We start from the raw sequence: 26773 nt of genomic DNA, 5'->3' as shown, positions 1-26773 counted from the left end.
AGGGTGTAGGATCATTATCAAGAACCCTGTAGAAAGTAGTGTCGTTGAGATGTTTATTGGCCTCATTAATATAGTCGGAAGTGTCCATGACCACAATTCCCCCTCCTTTATCCGCAGGCCTGATTACTATGTCATCCCGTGTTTTAAGATTACGTAAAGCAATCCTCTCAGCTTTGGATAAGTTAGGATTTTTAACGTTAACTGACTCGCCGACTAGCTTATTGATATCGTTATAGACCGCCTTGATGTAGTTGTCGATCATGGGACTAGTTTGTGATGCGTCAGGGGTCCAAATGGAGGGCTTCTTAAGAGGGTTCGTGTTGGTAATTGCACTGCCATGAAAAAATGTCAGCAAATGCATCCTCCTACCTAAGCTTTGTAAATCATTCAGTATGTCGAACTCATCAACAGAAGGTGGGGTGGGGACAAAGCTAAGACCCTTAGACAAAACACTAATATCAGCTTGATCTAGCGTGGCACTGGAGAAATTAAAAACTATGTCATTTGAGCATGCCGTTGGATATGTAATATCAACTAAAATATTGCAGATATTGAGATCATTAACGGGTGTGAGGTCTAGTTTGTCACGTTTAGCTTTCTTGGATTTTACAGATTGTAGTTTTGAGAGCTTATCAGACGCAAAGATTCTTAGTTCCGTCACTTCGTTGGGCCGTAGTGTTAGTGCTAGTTGCCGTAGTTGGTTGTCAATGTCCTTAATTCGGTACGAACTCTCAGTACGCAAAATTTTTAACAATTCTATGGATGCATGCTTTAATGAGCTAGACCATCTTCTAGAGCTTCGAGGAGAGTGGAATGTAAATGCTGGGGACGCATGAACAAGCAAACCTTTGGGAACAATATTCTGTGCTATGCAGTCGGAATAGTAATGAAGATGAGACACAAATCTAGCTTTCTTATCGATTAATTTACGTGCTTTGAGGAAGGAGGCAGACCTGTTATTGTCCATGTCCAGTCACCGAGAGCTCCTGGTGTTATACCTCCTAGTGACGTTCCGAAGTTTCTTGGTGGGTTGTCTACGCGCACTTAGAGCAGATGTGGTTCTGGAGGGGATGGTGGACCCAAATGAGTTCACTGGAGCGTTCACACTGTTTTGCGGCACTGTAGCACTGTCGTCCACGGATTGGTGTCTGTGATCATGTTGATGTTCTTCGGGGGAACTGGGCGTTCCAGGTGAGCTGGTGGGACTGAGGCGGTCACTGTGACCACAAACGAGAAGCGCAGGACATGACGAAGGATGAGGTACTTGGTTAGGTGGGGAGAACCGGGGTGAGGGGAGCACAGGTGAGGCAGACGAGGAGCGTTGGGTACAGCTCGCGGTGGGAACTGATGGAAGGTGCGGAGTGTGCGGGTGTAGGTCAGGAACAGCAGCAGGGGCCGTGTTTGGTCCTATGGGCTGAGGGGTTAAAGCCATTGAAGGGGGCAGAGGTGGGAAATCATCAGGATGTGGAAAAACGACAATCTCTTGTCGTACGGAGCGGGTGGTTGGGCAGAAATGAAGCCTGATACAGCTTCGGTAGTGGGAAGCCAGCACTCTAGCGTCCCGGAGGTTCAGGTGGTGGCCGTCGATAGCTAAAATGTCCCACGGCGATTGTTCGACACGACTGTGGCGGATAAAGCCAACACGGTCGTTCATAATGGACAAATACCAGAAATTCTGGTTGATAAGTGGAATTTTACGGTTGGTCCCTCGGGTAAAAAAGCGTTGGTCAGAGGACACATATGCAGAAGGAAGTCGTGGCGGTATGCTGGAGAGGACCACAAAAACGTGTGGACGGGTCGAGTGGATGTGAGACAGCAGAAGGTCAAAAAGTTCCACACAGGAGAAAACTGAGTTCTCACCGATGTCTATTGAGCCGACTTGAAGGAAGACGACGTCTACACATTGCGGGAGGTCGTTCACGATGTTGATGAGGTCCGGAATCGTGGCACCAGGAACAGACTTAATAATGGTATCACTGGAGCTGGAACTTACTATAATCTAAAATACAAAAACCAATCTGTAATGGAAAGCTACACTTTACCTTCATTTTCTTCATCTCATACAACACACAATTCTCCGACAAAATTTCAAATCGAATGCAGTCGTTTGAGGAGCTATATCTTTGGGCCTCTTCTTTGGTGAATGCTATCTTAATTGATCTAAATCGCCTGGGGGAAAGGAGTGTCATATCGCAAAGAGCATTACAACTTAAATTCAATATCTGCTTCTCAAAGTCCGTTTGCGCTGCAATACGTCGCTTAATGTTCATTTCAATGTATGGGCCAAAGACCGTACCCTGACGAAATTTCAACACTCTATGAATTTTGCTCACCCGCATACCTAACCTACAATATAGACTCAGCAAACGATAATGTACAACATACTCTGTTTTATCATTACAAGTGAGAAGTAACTTACCCGGTGCTGCAGGTTTGTGATTCAACTGATCTTTTAGAGCCAACTGATACTCAGACAACCAGCTCTCGTCAACCTTTTGCTTCATTGGAGCTAGTGGGAAATACCTGGTCTTCTGGTGTAGCTCCGGCGGGTAGACGAGGTCGCACACGTAAATGTAGCCATACTCTGCATCCTGAGGATGGTTAACGATGTCCAAACTCGAAAATTCGGATTCGGGCACCCACTCGAATCTTCCAATAGGCAATGGCAATGTTTGGCAACTGGCATACAGACTATTTGCATCCCAATAGGAGATGTAACTCTGTGGTTTCTCCGGGGCAAAGTTTGCACAATATTTGTTATTGGCAGCAGCATACCTCAATCCTTGTTGGCAAATACCACCTCTAATAGAAGACTCGATGGTTCGATACATATCTTCATCTGTAAGCAGCTCGATCTCGGCCTTTATATACTTGAGAGCAGCCTGCCAACTGAATCCGGGTAGACTGACAAAGTGCAGCACTTCCAATCCATATGTCTTCATAGAAAGCTGTCTAAAATGCTGCATAACATCTAACAGGAGCAGGACATCACATTCCAAATAGATCATTGTATAATATTTCAATGACTTGCAATCAAAATGATCATATGTTTCCCGAGCAAAAGCATAGTCATCGTCGCTGATGTGTGTTCCATTCAAATCGTCATAAAAACCATCCTTGGCTGGCAGGCATTCTTCATTGTAGACTTCAAAGCTTTTGATCCGTGAATAAGGGTACACGCCTTTCCTGGTTAAACGTGCAAAGTCATTACCATACACTTGCTGTAGACACTTAAATGCCTCAATTCCTTCCGACACTTTCAAACTATCTACCAAACAAGAAAGGGAACTATTTAAAAATTGAGTGGTGTCCCTGAATATGAGATTCCCATATTCAAAATTGCGAATCTTCTCTGAGCTCGTCGCGATGAGCTTGGATGGGTGTTCCAACTTCAAAGCATGGAAGCAATGCAACAAGGAGCTGATGTCGTACTGAAGGTTGTGGATGAGCACTGGAATTTTGCCGCGATTGCTGCAACTAATGTTACATTCGTTACAAATGGTAGCCAAGAAGTTGCTGACACTGCTTTCACGACTGTGATCGTGATGACGCACCTTTTTCCTACGAACACTAAACAACACACCACAATACTCGCAGTGCGTTGCAGCGACATGTTTACGAGTCTCTTCGTCTGTGAGTTTAATGGGGGCAGGGCAACGACTGATATCGACCACCTTCTTATGAAAACGTAACAGGCAGTCGACACACCTGGAAGCGGCATCGAGGCCTAAATATTTTTCATTTGCGAGTATTTTCGAATCATAGGTTCTGATTAGAATGCAACAGAAGGAACTCATAACATGCTTCTGCACGGCACTTTTCACATTCGTATTAGGGTCGAGGACAGACTCTGTATCGAGTCCGATAATATATGGAAATGCAAACATGTGACCAAACTTGTCAAATTTTAGACCATTCTTACCTGGCTCAGGGAACTCCAACAAAAGCTAATCGAAATTCCTGCACACTCTCCTATGTGACATTAGATTTTCTCGTGTTGTAAATCCACTCGTACACTTTTCACAAAAAAATCCATTTTTGTAACCCAACAAGGTACTGAAATTCCTTATCCCAAAACAATGATTATCAAATTCTAATAATTGGACTTTATCGTCAAATGCGAGACGCGGAACACGGGAAGTGTGGATACTCCCATCCTGATATGAGTACACATACATTTCAATTTGATTGAGTTCTTCAAATTCTGCAATCTCCGAATACGATACCGGACCGTCGGGCCATCATTTGACCCGTGCCAATGGATTCGAATCGTGATCCACAAGATACTTACGATATCGTTTCCAATCATTTCCATCTGTTTTTTGAGGATGCAATAGCGCTAAAGTATTGTATTTGAAACACTCATTGTCGGGTCATTTTACATTTGTGAGTGTTTTCTTTCTTTTTTTCAATTCGGCAGGAATGACAGTGTCACATCCAATCCTCTTTTATTCAATCGCGGTTATATTCAATTCGATTTCGGATACGTCTCGGGAGACATAACCGCTACCTTCACCCTGATAATTTTCAAGGTTGCGCGCTAACTCGCCAATCATTTCGTTTAGCGCAACCATTATATCCGCGAGACTATGGATTTCTCGCGACACGACACTTAGAAAAGCAAAGTGGCTGCTCATCGAATCGCTAACCTGCTTCACCATCAATACTTTCACTTTCATATAAAATTTAAATGGTATGGGGTGCTGTTGTAATATGGAAACTATATCGTGCTGATAATGTACCAGGTATTCGAACGGATCCTCGACAAAGTCGTCATACGGTGACGCGAACAGGACGTAACGTCCAAGGTACCCTTGAAAGGCCGCAGCGGTTTCAAAGAATGGAAAGTATGGTACGCTAACACCAGGATGAGCCACCGAAACATGTTCCGCGAGTTCGTTCACAACAGGCTCCGGGCTATTGGGATTTTGCACAGCATCTGCCGGCGTATTATCATCAAAAACTCCATCCATCAAAACACGATCAAATTCTAATCCCCACTCTTCATCAAACAAAGCAGGATCTAAATTTGGAACGTTAGCTTCCTCCTCCATACGACGAATTACCTCCTCAACGCAATCATACCCACAGATTCCACAGCGAGGCACTAGAAACAGACATTCCATAAATTAAAATAAGAACAATAAGCAAGAAGCAAACTTACTTTTCAAAGATCTCGGCAGCACACCAAAACAATTTTTTTGGCAAAGGAAACAAGCACTGCAACCAGGGCAACAGAACTTGGTGGAAAAAACAATCCGCCAGCCACTATTTTATAGTAAATGTGGGCGGAACCGAAAATTGTATATAGAAAATCGTTAACCAATGGCATACTAAGAAAACCAATAGGCATCCTTTCCATCTCATTCTCTCCCAAATCAACGGTGGAAACAGACGAGTGCTATTCACTCTCCCTGGAGGACTGTGAGATTTTACAGCTTTTCTCCTCTCTTTCCAGTAACTTAAGGAGATTTTTTTGTTTTAGATTACGAGTGTCTTCTGACAGGTGACTTGCCCATTGTGCAAACATTGAAGACACCACCCAGAAGTTTCTTTATACAAAATGGCGATCATCTGAGACAATGTCGCTGCGGTGGATTGATTTCAACGAAATCGTCAGACTGGTTAGATCATAACATCACCCCATATCTCGGATGCCATCCCAACTCGGATTGAGTATCAACTCGGATTGAGTATCAACTCGGCTGAGAGATTTCACTTGACTATACAGTGGATGATGTATAAGGACCTGATGAAATTAAACTCGTACTTGAATCGCAACGGACCTAAGAGTGACTTCACACTCATCTTGCAATGTTTACCGTATCAACTCAAAACAACACGCGGACAACTAAGGAAGAGACTACAAAAGTTTGTCGCCGTGAAATGTGACTTGTTAAGACGTTACCGTGATGGTGAACAGATTTCACCGACCATTATCAATGCCGGTTTGAGAAGACCGATCCTTCGGAATTATTACATTCAGCATTCGCACTACATCGTCCAACGAAAAGAGGACGGATCTCGCAAGATCGTGAGTCTGGAGGATTATCTTCAAAGTGCTTGTACATTGAATAAATGAGATAATTTTTCTTAAATGAGGTATTCCTGTTCAGTCATTTTTATTACCTTGAGATCGTTATGTACAAGGTTATTGTCAAATAATGACATAATGCTTTTGAGTGAATAATTCTTACAAAGACGAGAAAACAAATACGGAAACAAAGAGGCCGCAGTGGGAGCTGTAGAGACTCTGTATACACTTGTCACAATATTCGTCAACAGGTAGAACTAGCAGTTCCTCTTCAATTGGTGGTAGACCAAAGCTGTCCACATAGATGAATCTATCATTTCGATCCATCATGTACAACAACCAATGCTCTCCCGGGCCGTCGTGTGGATGCGTATTCAAGTGTTTTCTTGGATGCCTTAGAATTAAGGTTTATGGGGTGATTCATCCCTTTCGTGGCTACTGTGAAGGTATATGAGGTTGAAAGACCTCGCGGAATCCGGGGAGAAATCCGGTTATGCCCGAATTTTAGATAAGTGGTTGGGTGTGCAAATATCGTGAAAAATCGGGTTTAACACGAAAACGAAGAACCCTAAGCATAATGTAAGCCTTCATTTGTATACAACTGTGATCTCCAGCAATGTAATCCATGTGGCCAATTCAAGAAGGGTTGAGGATTGGGCTAGTTGGTAATGAGAGATTGCCATATCATCGCAAGAAACAAGACTAAACTAACAAGGGAAATAATAGAAGCAGAAAAGATAAATAACCATCAAGATGTATGCGTTAGCACACCTTCTGTATCTCTAACCGAAAAGGAACTGATCTTCCTCAGAACCGGTGTGCTCAGAACCGGTGCGCCCAGAAAGTGACACGTGTGCTGTGAAGGGTTTCTGCTTTTTTGCTAATTTTCTTCAATAAACTTAGTTGGAAGTTAGCGCCCATCCTGTCTATTTCTCCGTTCTTTGTCCGTGTATCTTGCGCTCTCAGTTCAGATGTCACAATTCAAGAAAATGTTAAGAGTAAAAATGAACAATCATGATCAGAATTCATGGACATCTCCTCTGATGCCGGTTTTGCCTGATAGCAGAACGGCATGTAAGAAAGCAACTTAAAAGATAAGCACAGCGTGAGGAGGCAAGAAGATGGAAACAGGTACGGTACGGGCAGACGAGAAAGGGAATTTGTACATCAGATATCGATAGATATCGAGGGGGGGGGGGGGGGCAGCCTACAGCAGACAAACAAAGCCTGAGGAGTCTGCACGAGCGCACACGCCGAACGCAGAGTGGATCAGCTTTGAAATCTTTTACCAAGCTTTGCTGTTGTTGTACCGCTGTTCACAAGTCTGAGCCCCGACTCGAAGCGTGTGGAACGCGGTGATTTGCACGCGTAAAGCAGGGCCTGATCCACGATGACAAAGCATGGCCCCGTAAACTTTAAAACTCCATTAAAGCCCATTAACAATAAAGGTCCCCAAACTTAGGACTTGCCCGCGAATTTTTCCATCGTCTGTTAGCGGGAATTATATAATGTTAGCCGGCGATGGCAAAGAAGAGTTCAGTATGACTGGCGTCCAAAGACGTTTGTTCTCACTTCGAATACTAATGTGCGTTAGTGAGACTGCGCCAGCGTTACACTGCAAAAGCGTAGTTGGGGTTCACTGTGTAAGAAATTTGTATGCGCGAAGAAAAATAAAAAGCAGTGATGAAGGCCACATGTCTCCGCAATTTTATTTTCTACGATGTATTATAGAGATTACCCCACATTTTAATAGCGAGCGTTAGTAGACCGGTGATAACGTCACCGTTAACTTATCGTGCCTACCGCAACCAATGACAGACAGCGTGAGTCAGAATCTTTAGGGTGCGGTAGACGCGGTAGCCTACTGGGTTCTCGGTAGCGGTCTACTAACACTCGCTAATAGAAAGTTATAGTGCATCGTACGCTATCGCCTTTGCGTACGGAAGGGATAGCGTTATTGGTTCTGCGCACGCCCACAACAGAAAGAGAACTTCGCGCAGTGCGTAGATCCACCAGCGTATCCCTTCTATACATGTCGTTTTCACCGCTTCCGGTCTGGTGCCAAAACGACATCCGGTTTACAATCTACAGGTGATACAGTCATCGCTTCCGAATTGGGGAGAGAGAGGGTCGTATACGCCTTTTTTTTTGACAATTCAAATTACCATAGAAAGGCGTACTGCTGCTATTTTCAACAAATCAGGAAAGAGAAAGATATAATTCTACATGGCGGCTAGTTCCGAGCGTCCGTAGTCGTGGAAGGATCGGAAGTCTTCGTGGCACCTGAAGTTGTGGCCTTGTTTATGTTTACCCGAGAATAGAGAGTTTGAGCAGACCGTTGATAACGTGGCTAGCGTCTCACCGTATCAACCGGAACCAATCAGTGGATAAGATTCTGAGTCACGCAGTGCGATTGGTTCCGATAGAGACGATAACTTTATCAACGGTATACTAAAACTCACTAATGTCATGTATACGCAAGGGAGATACCGGACGATGTACTAAAACTCTGTAATGAGAAGAAGCTATATCCTATGAGCTACGAGAACAAATCTGGTCAACGACACTTGTTACTCCGTTGTCACTGTGTCATGTACTCCAGTTTGTTCTTGGCATCGTCATGGGTACATTTCAGTGCTCTATTCCAACTTGTGCCTGTTACGGTCACTTCACGCCACCGCCAAGAAACTTTGCCGAGTGCCAGCCCCCTCCCCCCAAAGTAACAAGAAAGAACAGCAAGCAGAAAGCCGAAGGATGCTCAATTTCAGAACATCTGGAAGGGGTAACAGAGTGATCTTCGCGCGAATTTGCACCAAGCGCATGTGACCTATGATATGATACCAAGGACGAAAAAAATAAAAAAGTAAAAATAAAACATAAAAACTGGGCTGTTTCGTAGTTCATACTAAAAGCAATAAAATACCCCAGGTTTCGGGTTTGTGATGGGGAAGATCCCAGTTGTTTTTCTTTCTTTCTTTGTTTTCCATGAGGTCGTGTAACCGGCAGTGTTTCTGTATACAGGGTGTTTTTGTTATCCTTTACAGAGTGTTTATAAAAAAGCTATGAGAGCAGCACAGATGTTGTTTTTGCAATTGGGTTATAGGGCCAGGCGGACATCCTCTCGAAGAGAGTATGGCTAGAGCACTGCACGGGCCCGGGCTTACCCGAAAGCTCGAGCCTGGCCCGGCCCGCGGGCCGAACCGGAGCGGGTTTTGCGTTTTGTTATGCGGGCCTGGGCCGGGCTCGGGTTTCAGCCACCATGCCCGGACCGGGTACGGGCTTGACAACGCCGACCGTGGTCAGGCATGTACGCGAACATATTTGGCGAGACTGGACAGCTGAATTTTAATGTCACTTTTTCTTTCATTGGGTATGGTGTATCATGGCATTCTCATCTGAGAACTATCACTTTTTTATATGTGATCATGCTTATTTCGTGTAGTGGGTCTGGATTTCACACGTCCACTCACACACATTTGGGGACGATTGGTGTGGCGGGCGCGCTGAGCAAGTTCGCCACGAGGGTCAGTTAGGTTAGGTGTTGGCACATATTTCGTTCCCGTGAGAGTCCTGTACGAGGGTCAGTTAGGTTAGGTGTTCTGACATATTTCGTTCGCGTGAGAGTTCGAGAAGGGGGAATAACACCGGTGCATGCGCAATAGAGCGGAAATGAGTATCTTTTGATCCGCAAGGTACATACGAGTATATATCGCCCATGCGCCACTGCACGCCAAGCACACAGCGGGTTGCAGGCAGAGAAACACAGCCTGTAAAACACAAAGCGTACCTCCTCACTCCCCACCAATTAGCTGCCTCCATTTCCTCGCTGCACTGTGCCCTTTGAATACGCGGATTTGAAGGGAGACCAGAGCAGTGACCAGAACATAGCGCACGTCAAAAGTCCCCAGGTGGTCCAAATTATCCGCATTCCTACCCTGCGGCATGTGCAACATGGCACCACACTCCGCAGACAAACCTTACGTGTAACATCACAGTACCATCATGTACCATTTGTGCTCTTTAGTAAATGTAAATACGCCTCCGAGGCTCGAGAACACATAGAGCAGAGGCGGGCTGGGACCAGGCCTGAGCATGGAGACAGTGGGGTACGGGCTGGAAATCTGTAGAAGACGTCGGGCCCGGGCCGGGTGCGGGCTGTATAGCCGCCGGACCTTGGCCGGGCACGGGCCTGAAAATTAGGCCCGTGCAGTGCTCTAGAGTATGCAACCTCAAAAGGACTAATTACCTAAAATTCATTAATTAATTCTTTAAATAGCGAGATAGAGAAATAGCAGAATCAGAGACTATCCTCGTTTAAAGCCATTCCACGTCTAACAAATCCTGAAACACGCACGTGCGTTAAAATATCCAACCCCCAATTTCCATATGCAAATGAGCAGAAACTGCGGCGACCGGGAACGCAGGCAGCGCAGCTGGGTCATGTCACGTCAGTGGGCCACGTGATTTGAAGCGATGATTGGAGTAGATGTATATCTGCTAGCCAGATAAACCGTTTTCCGGCCAAGATACGTATCCGTCGATGCAGATGAGGCGCTCTTAAGGAGCGCTTTTTCGGTTTCGGCTCATTTGCATACCGAAATTCAGGGATGGATATTTCACGCTCCGCGCATTTTTAAAAGATAGAATGACTTTCAACGTGGATTATCTCCTCTTCTGCTATCTCCCTTTTGCCCAAAATTCCCTAACTAAAGAGTTCTTTAATGGATGTTAGATAATTAGTCATTTTGCAGGTACGCACGCCCTTCCAGAGGCTGTTCGCCTGGCCGTATAACTCAAATGCAAAAGTGATATCTCTGCTGCTCTCATAGCATTTTATAAACATTCTGTAAAGGATAAAAGTAAACACCCTGTATAAGCGTGTGTCAAATACGATTTATGTTTGTCAGTCAATGCTCTTTGTGTTAGTCACTCCTTTGTGCCCCTGCACTGGGCTATTATATCGCTTTTGACATGGGAGGTGGTTGGTAAACTCTGCTCAAATAAGCACGAGAAGCAAACAAATTGAACAAAAATGCAATCGCAAACGGTGGTGATAAGATGGTAGGGATCAACGGACGTCATGTCGAAGTTTCCTTTCACCGCACCAAGAATAAAGTCACACAAACGGCCGTGATGTTTATCGCAGATGGACTTTAAATTATAGCACTGCATGAGCTCGGGCTTACCCGAAAGCCCGAGCACGGCCTGGCCCGCGGGCCGGGGTAAAGCATTATTTTTGCGGGCCTGGCTGGGCACGGATTTGACATTGCGCACATTGCCGGGCCTAGCTTGGGCTCACGGTCAACTTTTATAGCCCGCTGCACTGGATTGGGCTAGGCCGCGCCGATGTAACCTATATCTTTTTGGACTCGCGCCGCGCCTTGGCCGAGAAAACAGAATACTTCGGGCTTGGGCTGGGCTAGCGCTAGGTATGGAGCCGGCGGGCCTCGCCTGGGCCAACGAATGCGGCCCGTACACTGCTCTACTAGATTGGATTGGATAAGATAGAAAAATATGGAGAGGTTAGTCCCGACCCATTCAGGACTGGCGACTCCAAAACGTGTTCGTGGGTGGAACAAACGCCAGTGGAAATCACAATTCTTCCGGAAGTTTGGCGGGCATTTGATGCGTTTAATTATGAAAAGCAGTGAACATAATATACGCTTCCTACTGAGAACACGAAATAAGAGGCTTAAACTATGCCGCAACAACAGTCGTCGCAGTCCCATATGAAAAGTATGCACTTTGGAATAAGTGAGAAGTGGGGGGAAAATGCAGGTTTTCCCACTCGTTCTAATCGCTGTAATGATTAACCCACGTGCAAAGCAGTCTTTGTGGCACGAGCATTACTTGTTATAACATTTTGATTAAAAAGTGTAGAAAGGCCTGCAGGTGCCAACAACCACACAATGTTAACAATGAAGAAGCAAAATTAAAAAAGAGAAATAGGAATTTCGACCCCACTTCCCCTTGTAAAGCTAGCGATTAAAGATGCTTTCTCTACTATTGTTCCCTTGCCAAGTAGGTCGGAAGGTGGTGAAGTAGGTCAAGTAGGTCGACATGCAATGAAAAGTGGTCTACCTTTCACACACTAAGCGCACAGCGAGCGGTCAGCATTACCGCAATTGGAGCAAAACAGAACAGCAATGCATAATGCGGTATAAATAAGTCATCCGGGAAGAAAACTGTGACGCTCTCGCCTGCTGTTATTTTCAAAACTCTTTAAAATGGAAAAGTAATACAAAAACGTAATGGTACCGCGGATAGAACCGCGGAACTCGAAAGCCAGCACCGACAACTACACCACTGAGCCAACAACATACCTTGTTATCACCGTAAGGGATCAAGACGCAAATTCTTCAGAACTGACGCTGAACTCGTCGTCACTTCTCTCGTCGTGGGAAAAAAAAAGCTGGAGCGTCCTACACTTGTGCACAAAGTTGCAAAGCGTACAAGACAGGTCCAGCTTTCATGTCTCACATGGACACTTTCTGGGGAACCCATTGTTTTCGCGAAATACAAACAAAAAGGGACGCCAATGCATTCTGCCATGAAGCCAACACGGCGAAAAAAAGTGCCCCAGGAAAAAAAACGGTGACGCTCTTGCGCTTCCATTCCACTTGTACACTAATAAGGGACATCTAATAGAAACACCTAAGTGTGGACACTTCTTTCTAAAGCTCGGGGTCAGCGGATATTCTAACAAAACTATGTGGAATGCGTTGCTTCAATGATGGGCAGCGAGTGCGCAGGTCAATCCAGCCTTAAGAGGGGTGTCCCGCAATTCTGGGACCGGAAAGCATGCGTGTCTTTCAGACTGTTACGTTAATTCGTCATGTAATCCAATCACACATTGTGATATGGATCGATTATTAATTGAACAAAACAATATAAAAAACGCACTGGAGCCATGCATTGGGGGAACTGCAGTAGCTAACTGCCGGTTGCATTGGCATAATGTGTGCGTGTCTTTGTATTCCATTCGTCTAACATAGACATAGAAGTACTGGTACTTTTCCTATATTTCGAGACGGCATTTTATGTACTCTTTTGTGATTTTTGTTTGAGTCTTGACTACTTGATAGGAAAGTACTGGGAAAAAGGTACCTTAAGTACAGTACAACGTACGAATTTTAAATGTACCTAAAAGTAAACTACAAGTGCTCAGAAATGCACTTCAATAACCACTTGAGTACTTCGTTGATGTGGTGTCTTCCACCGTATTGCAGCGCATCCAGGAACCATCCAGCCTCATTCGTTCGTTCCTAGACTTTATTCTCCTTGCTCACGTGCCGTGATGACCATACGATACCCGATACTACATTGGTACTTCAAGTACTGCCCATCACTGGTCCACTATATCCCTCATGACCGTCACTGCACGCACGAGACAGCGTCATTTCCATGGATCGTGTTTGTTGAGGGGCTAGACACACCGGATCCTTCTCCTGTCGTCCAAACTAGGTCGCCTCGCACTCAAATGCAGGCATCTTCCTTGACTTTCATCGTGTTGCGAAGTAGCGTGTTTCCTTCGAGCGCCAAAATGAGGTCTTCTTCTCTGTTACGACGGTCAATTTACATAAATCGATGTCACACTGCAAATATGACTCCACTGCGCCTGCCACCACATCGTTTGGGGAAGGCGAGGTGCTACCAACACAATGAAGAAGTGACAGCGTCAAAAGACTTTGAAATGAAGCAACGATGTGCAAACAGGCGGTCACTGCGTCTCGCGGCGCCAGCAAGATGAACACGCAACGATTATTTTTGTGCGTCTCTGTATTGGACACAGCGCAATTAATGATAGGAACTGTGCCTGACTTGTGATGCACAAAGTTGGCATGACAACAGCAATTCGAGGATGCCGTTCTAGCATCAAGCACATGTCGTTAGCATGCCTGGATTTGAAAGAGTAAAATGAGGGCCTTTTTTAAAAGTTTGTGTTATCTGAATGAATATATTTCGCAGCTTCTTGTGCTGTTCGCGCGCATACGTGGGCCACGGAGTAATACCCCTGTCAGACGTACTAATTTAGTGTCACTTTCAGCGAGTACGCTTGCAATAAGTGTCATTCTTAACGAGTCACACGGCATCTTTTAGTGACACTAGATGCAAAGTACACTTACTTTACGATGTAGTGTAGGTACTTACACTTACGATGAAGTGAGTTCGCCAAACTCACTTCACTTTGCCTGCAATAATCAAGTACGTAGCCTCCACGGCAGGAATTGCGTAACAAATGCTTATTTTTGGAAAAGGAAAGAAACAACCCAACCGGAATTTATATTTGGACAAGCTTGTTAAGACAGCGCTGATTTATATAAGAAAGGCGTAAGGATTTTTTGGCGTGATTTACCGGTACTCTCGTTCACAGACTGCCCAGTAGAGTTCGTAATCCACTTCGCGGCAGCCATATTTGTTGACATTGCACGGTGGTTAAGTGTTTCTGGCGAAATCGCGAAATGCCCGCAGTGAAGCACTGAATAACGGAAGACAAAAAAGACAGGGTGCCATGGTATGAGTGTAGTATGAGTGAGTGAGTGAGCAGTATGAGTGAGTGTAGGATGTCATGGTCTGAGTCAAGTGTATGCTGACATCGCGGGCCAGTTGCACGCGCAAGACATAGTAGAGACCACCAAAGAGGTGAAGAAGAAGATTGAAAATTTGTCAAATAAATATACTTGTGTTGGTTCCCAACAATTATATTTATGACATTAAATCGACTTCAACTGCGAAGGAGATCTTTATGCAATGTTTCTAGACGTAAGAAAAACGATTTTACCGAGAAAGTATATTGCACTCCCCGATGTTTGGTGGGTGGTGGCTCGCCCATCGTCATCACCATGACTGCTTAGTGACACTTACTTATACCGTGTAGCAGGAGCGTAGTGAAAGTGACATTACGGGACGGAGTGCACTTCAACTAAGTGACACTAAATTAGTACGTCTGACAGGGGTATAAGAAGACTAGGAGATGAAACTTCACTCTCTCCCGCGTCCAGAGAATGTACGACGAGCGCGCGCTCCGCGCCCCAGTCCACAGTGCCATCTGTTGCACGACGACACAGAATTTGCGAAGCATGCGGTCACGTGACAGTGTCGCGTGTCCGGCGGCGTGATTAAAACACGTGAATTAAACGCTAGAAAAGAAGAAGACGAAACGCTTTCGCGATTATCGTGCTCCCGTCGTCTGCTCAACAGAACCGAGACACGAGAGAATGAAATTGTTTTCCGTTGATTTCGCTAAACAAGAAGCGCTATGTAGTTGACATGCGTGACCTTTATTGCCAATACAAACATAGTTCACGTTCATTAGTTTGCCTTCATCCGTGGAGGCTGCCGTACGACTCGCGAAAATCACTGCTATCCCCATAGCTTTCCATGCAAAAGCGTAAAGTGGAAGACAGCGCCGCCGTGCCATCTGTCGTGCAACTGCCTTTTTTCTCTCCCCCAACGTGACAGTCTCTGGTCGCGCGCCGGCGCTTGCTTCTATGGGCAGTGTCATCTCCTAATCTTCTTACTCCGTGAGGTGGGCATATTGTCATTGTGACGCGTGTATGAGCAACTTACTATAACCATAAGTCACATTATTTTTAGGTTTCTATGTGTAGAGGGCGTGACCATAGAGGCTTGAAGAATGTCTTGGCAACATTGTGCGGAGGCCACACAACGAGTTAAATACGTGTCTGTGATAAAGATGTATTGTTCCTGTTGGCAGAAATGACGGCGGCACGTTGCACTCAGCATGGTGTCAGGAGGGGTGACTCACTGGGACGACTCGTTTTCTTGTGATTACGGGACGCTCGGACATTTCATCTCGGAGACAATTCCTTGCAAGAAGCTATAATGCTCTCTTTTCGTCGGACTGTGACACTTCTTGGCAGGAAGCGCATGCAACTACGCAGTTTCTACGCGCACTCCGATCACTTTGTTCTAGCTTACGTCTGAGTGCGTAGTTGGTCTTTTAACTCGCAAATTGGTCGCCGCCGTCTGTTCTGCAGTGCGACAGCCAAGAAGTTGCGCGTCTTCGTAGCAGCTCCAACGTTTCATCATCGCAAAGGATGTAAAGCCCCAACCATCGTCTTCTGGGTAGGCAGGCCTGTCTCAGCGGCCCGCCGACCACTTCGACTTCGAAAACACCCACGCTTGGACTACGTGTATTAGCCTCTTTGAAGGCTATGTGTTCGACTCCGGGCTGAACTTGGCGGGTGACGTCCAAGTCCACACTGTTATTTACTGCATGGGTCCCGAAGCTTGCTTTGAATGTTTGACATCGATATCTCTTTGAACGAATACACCAGCCACAGCCAACATCGCCAAGTTCGCAGCACACTTCGTTCATCCTCTCAATGAAGTGTATCACTCGGCATAGTTTCATGATAGGGACTATCGCATCCATCCCGGTCGATTCCAAAACTTCAGTACTACAATGTTTCTCGGTGACCTCTGAGAAGGGTAGCGAAAACCCCCAAGTGAATAGGTTGCGTATATGCTGAGCAATCTAATGAAACACATCTAACGAGCAGACGACGGACAATGAAGTCCTTCTCCACCATCTCTCCACAAAGTGTTAAAAACGTCACGCCTAACAGGGCCAATGAGAGCGTGTCTTCTGGCACAGCTGATCGGTGGGGTCGGGGAGCATCTGAAATGCGGCGAGCGGAGAGCTAGCGTCATGTCAGAATCGTCGGAATACGAAAGTGACATCGCGTCGCTTCCAGGCGATTCTGGGGATTACAGCGTTGACGAAATTGTGCTAGATGACGATCCTTACTCCATAGACTATCTGCCACTTGACCCTGCGGCAGGCGAAGGTGCAGGCAGTGAAAGCGAACTGTCCGATGACGACGACACTTTCAGGTGCGCCTATCATATCCGATCGCTCATGATGATTGTGCACTGTCGGGCATTTTTACATTTGTCCACTTGGAAATGACAGATGCCTCTACACTCGCTGCACTCCAGAGAAACCTGACGAACACCGGGTGTCGGCTGTCTCTGAGAGTGCAGGTGCAGTTGTATCGCCGATGATCCGCTTTTCAGTGACGTTTGTGTGCGGAGGGAGCTCGCTGGTTTACGCATCCATCTTTTGTCGTGATGATCGCCGCGTGCGTACTCTCGAGCTACTTGACAATAGGTACACTGTAAAAAAATTTATCATACGTCGTAAATGGCGTAATTTAATTTCAGTTTCATTTCGAGCACATGGATAATCCTTTATTAAAAGTTTGCTGCTCTTAGTCAAACAAATCAATACTTTTCTTCTTTATTATTGTTTCACACAGGCGCCTCCGAGTCACTGCGTATTACTCCTTCACAAGCTGGATTTATGGATACCTTGGTATAAGAAACCGAAGGCAGATAATAGGTGTGCTGTGCGCAGAATCAGGACGCTGTACCCATCAACTTCATATAGTGGTAAATACGAGTAACATAAGGGTCAAGTTGGCCACTGTGAAATGCAAAGCAGGCATATATTTCATTGTAGGAGGCTCATTCCAGCTCAAACGTCCGAGGTCGGTGGCTCAATTATTAGGGATTTCGACTTCTTCTTCTTTTTTTTTTTTTTTTTGTGGCGTTCCACTTTACGCGCACAACGCAAATGCAAAATATTTCGGTCCCAAAGCTAACTACTTCTCCGCTAGGTGGCTCCAAACTTCCGCTCATCGCGCGAAGCCTCGCTCTTTGTGCGCGGCTCTTGCGTGCCAACGGATCGGGAAAATTTTAACGGGATGCGCTTGGATGATGGTGTGTCTAATTGCGAGCGGGTTCCTAGCGATTTTGAACATAAAACCGCAAAGAAGAACGACTGCCAATATTGCACAAAACCTGCAATATCGATGATTTTTATGTCACGTTACGTATTACATACTGATTTTTTTTTTCATTTAATCCCCTCAATGTGTACATTACCTCAAAAAAATGTCAAGCCCCTACATATAGCCATTTCTTAAACAAAAAAATCCGATATTTCAGTTTTTTCGGATGCCCAAGTAGAGATGACAAAAAAGCAAAATGCCGGACGGTCTAGAACCTCAAGCGTGGTATCAAAGTGTTGATCAATGCCCCTTGTTTATAGGAATAAAATATCTCGGAGGTGTTTGTCCTTGTTAGGAACATACAACTTTTTTAAGTAGACCGGTTTAGGAGCCGTGAGGTTTCTTGGTTCCGAGCGCTCCTTTCGCCCAAAAACTCTTAACTAGTGAGTGTTATATACACTTTAATGACAAACGCATAAAGTAAATAACAAGTGGCAAGAGACTTCTCTAAAGATATGGAAAACATGGAGCTTAAAGGGACGGTCTCGTGCAGCCGGGGCGATTCCGAAACTTAGCCAAAACTAGCTTCACGAGTACTGTACAGATACAACCACCAAAGTTTCATTCGGAATAACTGTTCGTCGTTTTCGAGAAATTTGTCGAAACGTGCCGTAATAGCAGACGACGAAACATTGGCTTCTCTAATGCATACGTCACGTATGACGTCGGCCTGCGGGTACGTCGTCGTCGTCATGGTAATTGTAACTTACAGAAGCAGCTTGGGTTAAAGCATCCCCTTTGCTAAAGCATTAAAGCATACCTCTGCGAGCGGAGAATGTAGTCCTAGCATTGACTGTGGGGTCTCCGATAATGTGGCGCATAATCGGATACGTGGAAGCTAAGTCACGTGTTTTCTTTCCGCGAGTATTTAATGCGGTTTTTAAATAAACACGCACTCCTTCCCCATGTACGTCGTCAGCATTCATTTCGAAGCATGATCAGTGTGCAACGGGGTGTGTAATTGAAGCGCGCGTAATAGATTTTCAGCTTTTATTTTTATTTTTTATATTTTTATTTAGTTAGTATTTATTTAGTAACTTCTGAAAGTTACTACCTCACGGTGCTCACGCCAATGCACTACCGCGCGCAAAAGTATCTGTATCCTATCACGGACTTTCCCGCAGGGCGACGTGGTCGTTCTTATTGTTGCCAACACAGATCGCGGCATGCTCTGTAATCTTCAATCAATCTATCAATCCATCAATTCATTCTTCATCTATCAATTTAATTCGGTTATTTAATAACTGTGGCGTGTTTTGTCGGGCAAATTCCCAGTATTCCATTTTCAACAAAGGGCGATCGAATGGTACACTTTATGAGAGGGGCAGGGGGTACGAGACCGTCCCTTTAAGAGTTCAACACAACACGCACGACAACCAGCGGATCGCATGTCTCAATATTGTGTCTCACCTTGCTGGCAAAGCGGTGTTTGTGTCTTGCGTTTCCGTGGAAATTTTCACTACAAGTTTGCATTTCACAGTGAACAACAACTTAGCTGACAGATTACCATAATACGCGGGAAAACATCGCCCTTGTTTGACATTGATGCTAACGATGGCCGCAGGTGTGTCTCCGAAAAAGGTTGAATATACACTCTAAACCAGGTAACGCATATGTAACGGTTAAGTACCGCTTGGACAAGAGGTACATTAAAAAAAAATGTACCTCATAAATTTAGGAGGTACACGCGTCCTCACATGCGGTACATGCAGGGCATATTTAGGCCTACCCGTCGGGGTGGTTCCCCTCCTCTACGATATATTAACCGCCTCGGGAAGCTACGCTGTACGATAAATATCACAAACAAATACATTTATTCGAAAATTACATCCGTTTCAGGGGTGATGCTTGTCCATCGCGAGCGGGCATTGTCATGATACACAAACGCCGAACACGGGGCACAACGTTTGGATGTACCCTGTTACCCACTCTTCATAATAAAACTTTTGGAATCCACGCTAAGAAATCCACCCTTCAAAATCCATCCCTTTCGAATTCACGCTGTCAAAATAAATCACATTGGGTCTATGCAGTCCAGTGAGAAAATCAGTGTTTAAGAGTGTCACACTCCAGAATAACGAGTCTTTATGCAATTCTGTGTCGTATTCAGCATGTATCTCTCAATTATTCATTAATTTAATTAAGTTATAGGCGTAACTAACTACGCGTATGAATACTAGGAAAACAACGCTTCAGCGGTCCGGCCGTTCGGCTACCACTGGGAACGAGGCTATCTGAGAAAATGGAGTAACGACGGAGCCGTATGGTGTTGCGGGGTGTGCTGCATAAAAAGGATAATCACTGCAAGCTCTAATAAAGCATATGTTTCTTCTGCCGATTTCGTCAGACGTGTAACAACTTGGTGTGCTAACGCGCGTGCAACTCATCAAGTAATTCATGGGTGAAGTGACATTGATTCAGTCGTAGCTGTTTTGGACAGGAAATCGGGTAGTCAAAAATGTCCAGGATGAGCAACATATAAAACGTACCGCAAAACTACTGTGTCAACCTTTTGTCGCGACGGTAATCACGTAAACATCATGTAAACGTCTCTTGCTTTCCTGGGCCCCAACCTACGAAGAACCGCTAATGTTATGTTTGATAAGAGCCGCGAAAGGTGGTTCAGCAAGGTAAAACTGTGCCGGGAACACCGTCATAGGAGGGAGGTGTTTAATTAGATCACAGTGAAAGATAGCAAAGGACTGTTACTGGTCATGTAGAAAGCAGATCTCGTTCACCAACAGATCAATGGATTGTACAAATTGTATTCCTGTAAATGGACAACTGACATTTTCCTCCCGTCTACACTGAGGAATTTTGACCAAGAGCTTGGTTTCTGGATGCCACAAAACACTTCTTGCCAAGATGGTGCACTGTGACTCATGGACTGTGACTCAATGGGGCATTTACAGCTCAGTAGCATTACCACCTGAGGCAAGTTGACTGTCTCAGATGTTGTCACTGCAGTGCTGTAGCAGACCCATAGCATAATCTTCGTCATTGCCTACACTACCGAGCTTTCCAAACTGCCATTTCCGGATCTCTTAATAATCTGGACTCCTGCCCCTCTCTCTAAAATTGCTTGGCCTATGGCTAAATCGAACCTACGAATGCCTGCCCTTAAAGGTATTTTGACAATTTTGGACTCCATGGGACATTATTTCCTTCCTCACACCACCAGCAGCTATGGGGTAGAGTATCGCGCCTGGCGATGGAACTCCCTGTCCATCTCAAAATAAAGTTGATGTTGGAACGATTAACTCAATTTCTTATAATGTTAGTTTCTTATAATAAAGCATCTGCAACTTCTGCGAGGTGGTTTAAACCACTCTTATAACTACCTAGGAATGCTGGTATGTGGGTGGATTGGCTAGTTTGCCACAGTACCAGAAATAGGAACACAAATGGCTGATAAATCTGCTACAGAACCTGGGCCAAGAGGATGAGCACTCGGAATGATCACAGTTTTTAGTACCATGCAGAGGAAGATAGAGTAGAGTACCTTCAAATTTTGAACTACTTTTTCTGAACTAGTTATGCTGTATAACTAATTATGCTGCAGCTACATAGGCAGCAGTTAAAATGCTACTCACAATTGCGAAAACTTCATGCTAGCACTCAATTTTTTTTACAAACTTTGGTTGGTGATGTGATGAATGTTTCGGTGACTCCCGTAGGCCCGGTTTCACCAACTCTGGTTAACTGAACCAAGATCAAGGGTTGCCAATTCTTGAACTTAACACACACTTCTTTTTTCCATCGGTGATGTGGTGAATGTTTCAGTAATATTAACTCCTTTAGGGAAGCAGAGAGCTTAATGACCGTTCATCTTAGTTCAGATGCTGAAAATGTTGGTGAAACTGGGTCATAATGTAGCCTTTGTGTTCTGGTGTTGTGCAATGGTTTTTCAAGGGATTCAAATTACAAAAAAGGTTAATAATAAAACATTTCTTGGCATAACTATTTATACCTACCTACATACATGTCCCGGACAGCACGTAAGAAACTCAACAGAATATATATGTCGTCATGACGTTGGTAGACAGACTGAAACCGAAACAAATCGGAAGGGGAGGGCTGGGTTCCACGAATGGGCACTTGTTCGTTGCCTCCTCTTGAAAGAAAAGTAGGACCGAAAGTCGCGTGCCCTTTCAGAGACCACCGTATTCCCCTCAAGACCGTGCCTTTTAGACGCGACCCTAGCTTTGAGCGTAGCTTATTGTACCAAATTGGTGGCGCTGTTGAATAGCATGATGTGATTTGTTTACAAACCGGAAAAGATCTACTGGTGCAGCATATACTTCTGTGCAGTTCTGTCCATTTTCTTAAGCCCTCTGCGTTTCCTGTGCTACTTCTGCAGCTGTCCTGGTGGAGATTCAACCCACAATTTGGGAAACAGTACTCATTTCGCACCCATTCACCATACCCAAACCACAATATGACAATATGTATTGCCTGTTTGTTCAGCCTTTTACAAACTTAGTTATACATACTGCAGCCAATATTATGGCTATGGCAAGAGCGAGCAGTCTGCAAAGATTTGTTCAAAGCGCGTTCCCTGTTTCTACCATCAATAGCATTCTTTTGGTAATTGTAGAAGGCAAAAAGCTGTACTTAAAAACGTTGATACCTGAAACAGAGGGCACAATATTCAGATGATGTGCACAGCCTAGTCAAGAGGATTCTGGGAGGACAAAGTATGGATCCCCTAAGCTGATCCTCAGCATACTGTTTAGTGATTAACCGAACAGCCTTCAACTGAACTATTTCTAAACCGTTTCCAAGGCATTTTGTAGAAGGGTTTTGTATGCCAGCAGCGTAGTGCCTGCGAAAGGTAGTTTTCGTGTGCACTTCACGAAGACAATTGTTTTAAGAGCATTGGAAGACACATAACTAATGTGTGATTTTCACCTGAGATGGAAGAGGTGGTGCACACCCAAATACCTGAAACCCTCAACTCAATTAATTGTAGGACCAAAAATTACAAGGGAATATATTGAGGTGTCTTGTTCACAAAAGACATCATTGCACACTCTGCAAAGTTCATCGGTAGTTGCCATGGCCTACATCAATCATAAACACTGCAAACGACTCATTGAGCATAGTCTGTCCGCTGTACGGAAAGTGAAACGCGTCATTGCACATTGTGAACATGGCCATGCAACAGTGCTCGCAGTGCAACTTTGCATTCCTGACTAGTTTCTTTCATCATTCTGTTATGAGATGACTAATGCTTTGCCAATTCAACACGAACATAATTACACTTTGGAACTACATGTTTGCAAAGCATATGTACTCGTATGCACTTCCTTTAATCGCCCCACGAGTCTTTCTCTCCCGTAACATATCTCAGCAGATGCAGCATGTCATAAGGTAACACAATTTGCTTGATATACCCAACAAGCAGGGATATCAAATATTTGTGCCAAAATGGTGTGCCACGTGTCCGTGTAAAGACGAGTCGCTTAGATGGAATAGGTATAGCACCTTGATGTTGAATGCAAGAAGTTACAATGTTTGACAACATATATGTCATGGGTTAAATAGAGCAGTATATCATACACATCAGAAGAATGCCAACACTTCAGTGCTTTACATTTACCTGTTATTCCAATGTTTACTCTCCCTTCTATTGGAATTATGTATTTCAGCCTCATTTTTGTATTATTAAATTTTAATTTGGCAATCCTTTCACATGTCTTGTGATAGACAGGTTAGCAATGTAAGCAGTGTTTATGTGCCTCTCACAACCTGCATTTTTATGTCTGAGGCTCTTTTTGTGACAAGAGGGCAAGGGTGCCGGCAACATGGTACACGTTCACAAAAATGCAGAACCAGAGACACACGAAAAAAAAAAAATTACAGCATAAAACGGTCCCAATCATTTTGTCGTGTCCGTTTTCCTGTGTCCTGTGTTCTACACTTGCTAATTTTTTTTCGTGTGTAGTTTCTGGATTTTTAGCCCAACAGCAGTTGCTGTATAGAGGATGCTGAGAACATGTGAAGCATATCTTTTCTTATTCTCACATTATGCTGTAAGCAGTGTGAAATACAACTCAAAAGGAATTTAATGAGAGAGAACTTGTCACCATGATTAGTGTGGGAACATCGCAAAGGAAAAATAATTCTAAACCATAATGGATTCCTATCCTATTTAATGGTACAGTATCACATAAAAGTTATTCAAATAATAGTAAAGAAGTAACCGTGCAAATTATCAGTCAAACAGTGAAGCAGGATGCAGTACACTACAATGTGTCACATGTAACAATATTACTATACCTCAGTGTTTCCAAAACTGACACATGAACCTTAGGGAGGCCGCAATAGTCCAAGCGGGGGTTACACCACTTGGGGAAAAGAGAAAGCAGATGAAGTGAACGCAATATGCGACAAAACCAAGGACACTATCTCGCTACAACTGCAATATATTGAAGTTGTTTTACAGAACTGCAAGTTCAGTTCAGCGCACAAACACTCGGGAAACGAGCTAACGTGCAGCAATGCTTTCCATCAGGTCCGTCGCATTATTTCTCACTGTATCATGACGAGACCCCCGAACCTACAGCATACGTCAGTTGCACACAGTAGTATAACATTTATATTACTGTATATGTGTCAGGGCAGAGCTCAAGCTTCCGAAACAAGCGCACGTGCACACACACATACACACACACATGCACAGACGAAGAAATATATCAGCTGTCGCACACACAGCCATCCCGAAAGCTGTGCCCATCTTCGGTGATGCACCCACGAATCCACAGGAGGACTGCCGAGGCTTTCCCACTCGCATTAAAGGAACTGTAAAGTGAAATTTGACCCCCCCCCCCCCTGTTTCTGTGTGCGACCTGGTAGTGTTTGCCTGTGTGATACCTCACATAGAGCCTAAGCACTCAAAGCGGGATAATTATTGCACGACATCAATTAGAAAAATTAAATCGGACGGTAGGTTGCGCCCCGTAACAGCTAAAAAAGTCATGATGGGAATACTCCTGTCACGTGATACCTAAGTAATACACAATGAACTTACGACCGGCTACGAATCTCCACTAAACACTACCTTTAGAATCACAAGAATTACTGAGACAATTCTTCAAAATATCGAAGAAACAGTGTACCAAAATACTGTCAGCGCCGGTCAGCGCCCTCTGTCTACTCTCTTCCCAACCATATTGCACGGCGACGATGTTTATTGCGGCCTTGCGAGGTTTGTGTACGCAAAAATGCTCATTTCCTGCCGAAATTGAACAAAGCTTCACCTGACAGCTATGCCAGGTATCTACTGTAATGTTCGGGGATACACCAAATGTGCTCTTTCGACAAGGGACGTTGTGTACCACAAGATTCCAACGGAAAATGCACGGAAACGAAAGTTGTTGCAAGCGCTTGGTCAAGACATTCGTGAGCCACGCCGTATTTGCTCAACCCATTTCTCTGACGACTCGTACGAAATGGTAGCAGCGGACGGTCGAAAAATTCTCACACGGACGGCAGCCCCGACACGAGTGTTTCAACATGTGACGTTTGACGATGTGAACACCGGTGCAGACGAGGTATGTATTTACCGATACACAAGAATAATGCATATATGTGGTCCACTTGAAATTCAAATCGATTTTTGTGATGCCTACGCTGCGTAATGTACCAAACAAAATATCCCCCTTCCCCTGGGGAGCCCTGAGCTCTCGCAGGAGAATATAAGTGTCAAAATGTGCTATAGACACTGACCGCATTCTTTATTCATATCAGCGACACAGGCTTCCACCGTGACTGACAAGAATGTGAAACTCAGAAGTAAAAGCGTTGCAATGGATGATTTACCATCAACACCTCTCAACCTTTATCCAGTGGTGAATTCAACACCTATTGTCCATATACACTCATGCTCACAGGTGGGTCAAGCTCTTGTTTTGTTTAACATTTTAACTTCTGCATGCTGCTGCTTATACAAGATTGCAGATACCAAAAGCTCTTCTACTTTGCAGTGTTGTGCCCTCTGCTTCACCAGACCAGAAGAAGTACATCAAATGTGCATCATATTCAGAACTTCCGGTGCATCTCACAAAGTGGCCACCAGATGTTTGCATCACGCTTCTCACCACAAAAGCCGAGTGCCCAAGTGAACACAATTTATCTTGGAAACTTCGGCCAGAAGTGAACAAGATGGCTGCAGGGAACATCCTGCTGTCCTGCAGAATCCTTTTCAATGGGACCAGTGCAGCCATGGTGTGAATTCATAGCGCCTTATGTTTCCACATATTCAAATGACACCTTGTAGTATTTGCTGCTGACCAGCTTCCGTGGTTACTCGAGCTGGTTAATATTAAAGTCACCTCAACAGACCTCACCTACAACACCTAGTAGAAAGGTTGCACGCTCCCTTTACCGACACAGGTAGGATTATCAGAACTCACGGTCATGAGAGACTGAAACATCCAAATAGCCTTACTGAAACACAAGCTTTCGAATAGAGTCTGTCCTTCATTAGGCATGATACAGACATACATGGTACAGATATTTATACTGATGTACATTAGAGAAAGGGAACGAAGAATGTAGTGAGGAGGAAATCCAAATTCTTGTTAGAAAGTATTGAGGGCACGAAAAAATAATACAAAACAAGATACACAGGCTTTGCGTAGTTAAATTTACTGTTACAATAATTCTATCTGAAACAATGACATGAAAGGTACACGAAGTAAAAGGTAAAAAGAACAAGCTTGCACAATTGCAATATGCAAATGCCATGCTCGGGAATGCTTAGTGGCCATGTAGTCGACAAGAGGATCTTGTAACAGAGGGCTAAGACACCGATGGGTTAAGAAAAAGCTTGAATCTGCGGTCAAGTTCCGTGCACGTGCTGAGCAAAACCCGTGGATGCAGCGTACTTGTAACCACCTTTACAGGTTTAGTTCCA

This window comes from Ornithodoros turicata, chromosome 4, assembly GCF_037126465.1.
Source record: "Ornithodoros turicata isolate Travis chromosome 4, ASM3712646v1, whole genome shotgun sequence".
NCBI classification, from domain to species: Eukaryota; Metazoa; Arthropoda; class Arachnida; order Ixodida; family Argasidae; genus Ornithodoros; species Ornithodoros turicata.
Note: the sequence above shows the minus strand (reverse complement) of the source record.